This window comes from Enoplosus armatus, chromosome 6, assembly GCF_043641665.1.
Source record: "Enoplosus armatus isolate fEnoArm2 chromosome 6, fEnoArm2.hap1, whole genome shotgun sequence".
Lineage (NCBI taxonomy): Eukaryota > Metazoa > Chordata > Actinopteri > Centrarchiformes > Enoplosidae > Enoplosus > Enoplosus armatus.
This window is the reverse complement of record NC_092185.1, coordinates 5627477-5635476: the sequence shown is the minus strand read 5'-3', so window position 1 is coordinate 5635476 and position 8000 is coordinate 5627477.

Below are 8000 nucleotides of genomic sequence, written 5' to 3'. Positions count from 1 at the left end.
GATAAACTGAGATCAGTTCAGGTGTAGAAAGATATTCAGAAAAGGTCTTTATTTTGGTTCTGAATTGTTTGATTTCAGAGTCTCTGCCCCAACTGAAGTCTGATCCATAAAAGACTGTTAGAGTAAGAGTAAAGAGTAAAATTAAAAAATAATCTACATCCGTTATGTGACCCTCGCCCGTTAACTACTGTCCACTCTTTATTTTCAAAATATCTAATTTGTAATGATTATAGCGCCCCCTGTTGAAAAACAATATTTTGAGGAAATACAAAGTAATAATAATAATACATTTTTATTTTCATAGCACTTTTTAAAACAATGTTATAAAGTGCTTCTCAAAAAACAAACAAAAAAGAAAAAACTTTGAGAAAGCAAAAATGATTAGTACAATACAAAGTGACACATTAATGCAGAACTGCAAGTTTTTAGTTTTAATAAGTCACTTATTTTAAGATGCAGCTGAAAACTTTCCTTTTAAACATTAAATGCTTGAGCTTTGATTAATGTTTTGTTAATAGTTATTGTTTTTGGAAAGTGTAGTAAAGTTAATGAAGCAAGGCAACAGCTGACCGTCCCATTTGTTTGAAGTTGTTACTCTGATGTTGTACTTTCAAGCCTACAGTTTTGTGTACGTGTATTGTTACGACAGTATTTCTGTTTAGTATAAATCCAAAGACTGTTTGTCTTTAGCTGAAGCGGTTTTGATGGACCCATATCTGATTGTTTGCTCTTACACTTAAATGAAATAAGTGTTCAGAAGAGTTTAAATTGATGATAAAACCTGATCTGTGAAGTTTCAGGTCCTTATTTTCACAGTAAAATGGTCTGTTTTCTGTTAAAGAATCTATACTATGTGTTGCTTGTTCTTTACTTTCACAGCACTTTGTTTTGTGAGAAGTTTGAGAATATTCTTGTGTTTGTCATTGGGGACTCAAAGGTATTTGTTCATTTTGTATTTTCAGCCGTAGTACAGTCGGCTGCAAAAGTATTCAACCTCGAGACTTTTGAAATTACTTCTTGTACGACGAAATCTTATGAAAATTACATAATTTACAAAATGCAAATACAAACAGTGCAGTATTATAGGAGTTCTTAAAATGTTGTAAATTTAAATTCCGTGTATTGTAGGGACCCAAGCTCATGATTGCATGATTTAACCACACTAAGATCTATATTAATCTATCAATAAAGGCAGAAACATTAAATAATATAGTCAAATTTATAGAACTTTGTTAAATCATCTCATATGTCACAAACCTCGTTTTACATTTTGAAACTAACATTACCATAATAGTTACTGAATTCACAAACTAAGCAGCTACAAGAGAGTAGAAATACACACTGACCTGTCAGAGTTAAAATATCTTTGGAGAAATCCGCAGTGCAAAACATGTTTTTGTTTAAATTGTGTGAATTCAGTGGCTGTTTTTTCTTTGTCATATTGTTCTAGAAATGCTAAGGAAATTACATGGATTAGCGCTGGAGTGTAGAAATTTTCTCGCCCCCTTCTGGCGTATACCTACAGGCTTTTCCGTAGCCCAGAGCCATGTAGAGATCCTTTGCCGGCCAAGAACTTTCTTGAACTACATGGCTCTGCTGTTGCCATTCGGCTCTGGGAAACCAATCATTGCTAGCTGACGCATCACTACTGGTGCACCAGTGCAGGAAAGTTGCCACAGACACCAGATTTAAAAACTCTGTACACTGAGAAATACAGAGAGATGTACCGGTGATAGGGTTAATGAGCGTTGTGTGAAGTTGTTTGGCAACGGCTTGAATGTAATGGACGTTCATTTATATATAAAAGTCCCGTACAGCTTTAATGTTTCATACAAACACATTTACAAACTTTTGGGGTTAATAAAGGGGTTATAAGTTGTAACTAATGGCTTTATTAATGATTAATAAATCATGTACTAATGCTTCAAAATCAATAAGAACAACTTTTGGGTTGCCAGGTTGTAATAAAACCAATTGGCTGGTGTTTATTCTGTCTATTTGGCAATGATACTGTCATAAATGTTAGTAATCCATTGATTAATGCTTAATATGTTGTTAATAAATGGATCCAGATCCTCTACAGCTCCTTTCCAGAAGTTAAGTAAGGCCCAAGCAGTCAAAGGGGAACAAACAAGCAACCCAAAGGTATAAGTGATCCATAAAGCATTGGCCATTAATTTGACCAGTTTTAACACAGTTGACTGAATCCGCTTTGCTTTACTCACTGTAATCATTTAGTACTTAATGTTACTTTGTAAATCCAATAAAACAAGGAAGTTGTTTGTTCAGTTAAACCAAATGAGTCGGGTGTTACTGCAGAAAGTGTTGTCTTACTTTACTAAAGTAAAAGCAAAAATACAAGAGTGTAAAAATACTTCTGTTCAAGTAATACTTAAATACTTTTACTTAAGTCACATTTTAATGCAAGACTTGTAACAGAGTATTTCTACACTGTGGTATTTAACTAACTTTTAACTTTGTGCCCCCAGTTTGTAACACAGGCTTTTCCTGTCGAGGATTTGTCTCCAAGCTTAAAATGACATTATGACATCTTCAGGGTTTTTTTCTCAGCCTTGACAAAGCTCCTCCACAGCCACAGAGGACATTATACAATTATCTTCACAGGTTTAGTTATACGCCTAATGACAAGTAAATTGACCTAATGTGTAATACTGGTGGAGTTCCCCTTTAGTATTTAATAAATAGATGTGCAGAATAGATCAGTCTCCCTCTAATGAAGTACAGCGTGCTGTGCGGTAGGGGGCAGTGTGAACCCGTTTGGAAGCATCTCTGTGTCAGTTGACACAGATAACACCGGTAACTAGAGTTTTAAGAATCAAACACATGTAGCGTTTGCTACGTGTGGCGACTACCTTTGTTTAATAAGACTTGCAAATGTATAGAATTTGTTATAACACACGCTCCACTGAAAAGCGGCTCTTTTGACAGCTTATTTTACGCGTTTCCTCTCTGCTGTCTGGCAACCCGGATCAAAGGCTAAGGTGCTGCAGCTGCCTAGCCAGCTGATCGCAGCAAACAGCCTCTGACAGGCTACTGTAGATGTGTTGTCACTGCCATGCCCAAGCCTGGATGACCAGAGGGACTCACTGGTAAAAGGTAAAACAGTCGTTTTAATAATCATCGCTTATGTTGGATGATTTTCATGCTCGGATAACTAGTTGGCCATGCTAACACGTTAATAAGCTAACGCTAATGTTTAAATATCCTAAAGCCAACCGCTGTACCCAGCAGAGCTAATGCTAGCTTTTATGCTACGGTCTGTATTCTTGGCTGTTAAAACAATGTTGTTGTTACTAGCTAGCAGGGTAATTCCCAAACTTCCGGTCCCTAGCTCTGATCGGCTGAGTCACGTTAGAATTCACAAATGTGACCAAACGGCGAAGGCTGGTTAGCAGGTAATTGAGCCAAATAGCCCAATATCTTTCCTGCCACCTGTGATGTAAAAGCTATAGCTATGCCATTAACAATATAGCTAATCCCAAAACCAAGCCCTGAATTATCCCATCGAGCCAATCTCCATTCAAAAAGTGTGAAATTTAACGTTGCTTCGCAAAGTTGTGTACTTGAAGTACACGATTTAAGGCTTTATTATACGTCGTTTCAAATCGTTAATCTAAGGGGCATTTCGATAAAAACAAACAAATAACAGAGTTTGCCTCCAGTTATATTTTATCACATACTGCATGGAGGGATCGGGCAGTGTATAAAATTAAAATCAATAGAGATGTTATTAAATCAGAGTTCAGTTAGAAAGATAATACATTTGTCGAATGTATCCAAATACCCCAAAGATTCCCTAAACGTATCGGATTTATATTCTTTTTGCCTTGTACTTGTGTCAATATGCAAAGAAACATTGAAGTGCCAGATTTTTAAATGGAGTTTGGTTCTACTCTTCTACGAACAAAAGAACTGCTGCCTTGAAGCTGCAGGCTACCAACCTGCACACATCTGAAATAGAGCAGAAGATTCGACCTGAAATCTTAATATCACAGTGTCATTTATATCAAGCACTTTGGATGCTCTGTGTACATTCATTTTGTTGCACGTTATAGCATTAGAACATTGTTTGTCAATATTGATTTTATTTTGAAAATGCACACGGAAATGCCATCATTATCTCTGGTTAGCTTGACACATCCTTGTTTTGTCTTTAAAGGTCAGTTGACTTGGGTTTTCTGATTGAAGTCCTGCACTGTTTGTTTAAATGCCTTCACACCTGGCTGTGTGATTCAGCGATCAGAGCCTGACAAGGTGAAGTTATTTATAGGTCAGAGGTGGGTGGTTAGCTTTGCTTCTTGTTTTCTGTCTGTATTCAGTCTTACTCAGAAGAGGTCTGGAGAGTTATGGTTTGTATGTTCAGGCTGCATCATGTGTGCAGCCCCGAGGAGGAGGATGTGAGGTGATGAAACCTCTTTGCAGTGGTTCAGGAGCATTCAGCTCCTGAAAGAATTGTATTGATCCAGAGAAACCAGAAGGCAGGAGTGGTGTCTTCTTTCATTTCACCCAGCCATCTCGTCATTGTATTATTAATTATTATTGTCTTTATTCACCACCCTGGTTACTTTCTACTATGCCTTTCTTACCTGATTGCTCTGTGGTCTGTAGCTATAGTAGTACTCAACATACTGAAACACATTTAAAAAATCACTTTAATCTCAGTATCATGACTCTCCACTCATGTCCTCCACAGGTTTTTTCAGATAGATACAGTGACCTGGCATGAACCTGTGTTTTCAGTCTTAATTGGACACTGCTTTGCTTTGATGTGTTTATGTGTAATTGTTTCTGTAATAAGTTAATTACAGAATTAACATTGGAGTGAAAGTAGCGTTACAAGATAAGAAATAACCACATCTGACTTTTCCGTTTATTTTAACCTGCACACTTTATTCAACTAAGACTCTGCAGATTACGTTTATTGTTATTATTGATTAATTTGTTTTTCAGTGACTCTAAAGCTGCAACGATTAGTCAATTAGTTGATTGAAAATAAATGAATTGGCAACAATGTGTAAGTTGATTCATTTTTTTAATCATTTTTCGAGCAGAAATGCCAAACATTTGTTGGTCCCAGCTTCTCAAACGTGAGAACAAAAAAGACGGAAGAAATATTTTAAAAATTACTAAATTATGAATCTGATTTTTTAAATATATATAATGACCTAATTGACCTTGTGTCCTGTACTGGGAAGGCTCACTTTTACAGCTGAAACATTTAATCAATTTTGATTCTCAATTAATTGTTTAAGTTAGTTTTGAAGCAAAAATGCCAAGAATTCACTGGTTCCAGCTTCTCAAATATAAATCTATTTGCTGATTTTCTTGGTCTTAAACTGGACTGATGGTCGCAATAAACAAGATATTTCATGACGGTTTTCTGATATTTTATAGACCAAACTGTCAATCAAATAATCAAGAAAGCAGATTAATTGATATGTGACATAAATAATTGTTAGTTAAATTGGTCATTTAATTGTTTAGTCTATAAAATGTGAGAAAAAGGTGAAACATTTCAAATTCTCAGGGTTCAGTTTGATGTCTTTTAAATCACTTGTTTCGTCTGATTAATAGTCCAAAACACATTAGTCCATGTGGCCTCCATTATGTAATAACGACAATAATGACAACCACCTCTTTAAAAGGGCGTGGTGAGTTCAAATGCACTGAATTTAAAGTCCGTGAAAGAGAGAACCTGTTTAATAAAGTAAGCAACAAGGTGGTGTGATTAATCCTGATCACAATGTCCCCTCATGGGCTGAATGAGGAGTCTGATCTGTACAGTTGCATCTAAAAACCACATAAATACAGTATATGACCTACATGTAATGTATTTGTCTTTACTTCTGTGTAATGTGTATTTTCAAAAGTAAAAGTACTCATTATTCAGAATGGTCAGTGTCAGAATTATACTGTATATATCATATTACTGGATGCATTCATGTGTTCATCACTTTAATGTTGCAACTGGTAAAGGTGGAGCTCATTTAATTACTTTATAGGCTGCAGGGTAGCTTAACCTATAATAATATATTTTAATTTATTAGTTGATATTTTGTATTAATAATCTGAATCTACACACTAACTAATGCTTTTAGATAAATGTAGTGGAGTAAAAAGTACAATATTTCCCTCTGAGATGTAGAGGAGAAGAGGTAGAAAGTAGCATAAAATGTAAAAAAAATACTCAAAGTGAAGTACAAGTACCTCAAACTTAACTACAGTATTTAAGTAAATGTACTTAGTTACATTCCACCACTGGGATTAATTAGTAGGCTACATCCAGATAATCATGTTTTCAATGTATCTGTTTAATATGTAATAATGTAACAGGATCATGTGTGTTTAATACTCCTCACTAGAGCTGCAACAGCAGAAAATGAATTGTCAACTATATTGATTGACTGTTAATCGTTTAAGTGATTTTTCAAGCCAGACATTTGTTGGCTCCAGCTTTCCAGAAGTGAGAATTAGTTGCTTTTCTTTGTCGTCTATGATTGTAAACTGAATGTCTTTGTGTTTTGGACCTCTTGACCAGCCCTTTTTGTGTTCTTCATGCCAACAAGTTTCCATATTTGTGCACATATGGAGCGTTCAGCGGCTCCCCGCCTTTCTTCTTCGGGTTATTACTGACCTGTTTGGGGACCCATCATTCATGCAACAAAGGTCACAACCTGGATTTGAACTAGGAACATTGCAATCACATGGTCAGCATCTTAAACCTACAGGTCACCAGGACGCCCTGGAAGTGTAGTCTTGATTTGTATGTTTTGATTATTCAAAAATCAATTGAACTATTGATGATCTCTGCCCTGCTGTGATCAGGCAACTTATGTGGATGTTTGACCTTTAATCTCCTTTCTGTTGGTTATTTGTTCTGCTGTTCACACACTCTGTAAGCCTCAGGCTAAGACGTCAGCTGAGTGACTGTAATCTAAGTGTGTAAAGTAACGGCGTGTTGGGCCAGAGGGGACGGACATTCCTCTGCACCACTGAATACGCTGTTAGCTTCAAGCTTGTAAGGTCACGAGGACCAGGAGGGTCACGTGACTGCTTCCTCAGTTTCATCCCCGCTGAGCAGCCTGACATGAGGCCGCTCGGGCGAGGAGTCTGTCTGTGCTCTGTTGAACTGGTTCCCAGTTTGCCTGCACTGGAGCTGAGGGAGGATGAAGCTGACCGTGAAGCAGACTGATGAGGTGAGTGGATCAGCTGTCAGATGAAGAGTTTTAAACCCGTGGATGGTCATGGATGGTCATCTTGGTTTAGGATTTCTCCTGACAGAGGACAGAGGAACAGACAACTGGAAGAGATCAATTTGGAAGAAAGTTGTGTGACTGTTTACGCTGCTAGAGCATAAAGACAGGTCAGAGATCAGATCTTTTATATCTTTTATACTTCACAAGCTCACGATGGAAGAAACATTTATCAGTCAGTTATTTAACACTTCCACCCGTTTTATGGACAGACCTGCTCTTTATTATGGTCATGTTTGTAGTCACTGTTTCTTTGTGTTGGATGTATAGTTTTTGCTCCTTGATGGATGAATTAAGTGTTTCTTTTATTGAATTTGGTGCATCTAGCATGAGTTGTGTTGCTTGATGGTTCACACAGGTAATTGGATAATGTGTTGTCAATTTTTTTTCGCCGGGATGGAAATGTAGGTCGGTCCACCACGTTGGTTCAGACTGAATCTCAACACCTTGCCATGACATTTTATACAAACATTCATGTTCCCCAGAGAATAAATCCTAATGACTTGTGTGGTCATATGTTTTTAGACTGCATGTCTCATCACACACTTTTAAGAAACCCCAATGCCCTGCCCCTCCTGTCAAATCTCATTCTTTTTTTTCCTTTAACTGATATTTCATTTTCAAATTTACACTGTTAAATGATGATAAATGTTGTAAATTGGACACTGCATGATGTTGTCTGTGATTGTAACTGGGGCTGAGTGATGTTATCGTCTGTCCGTACAA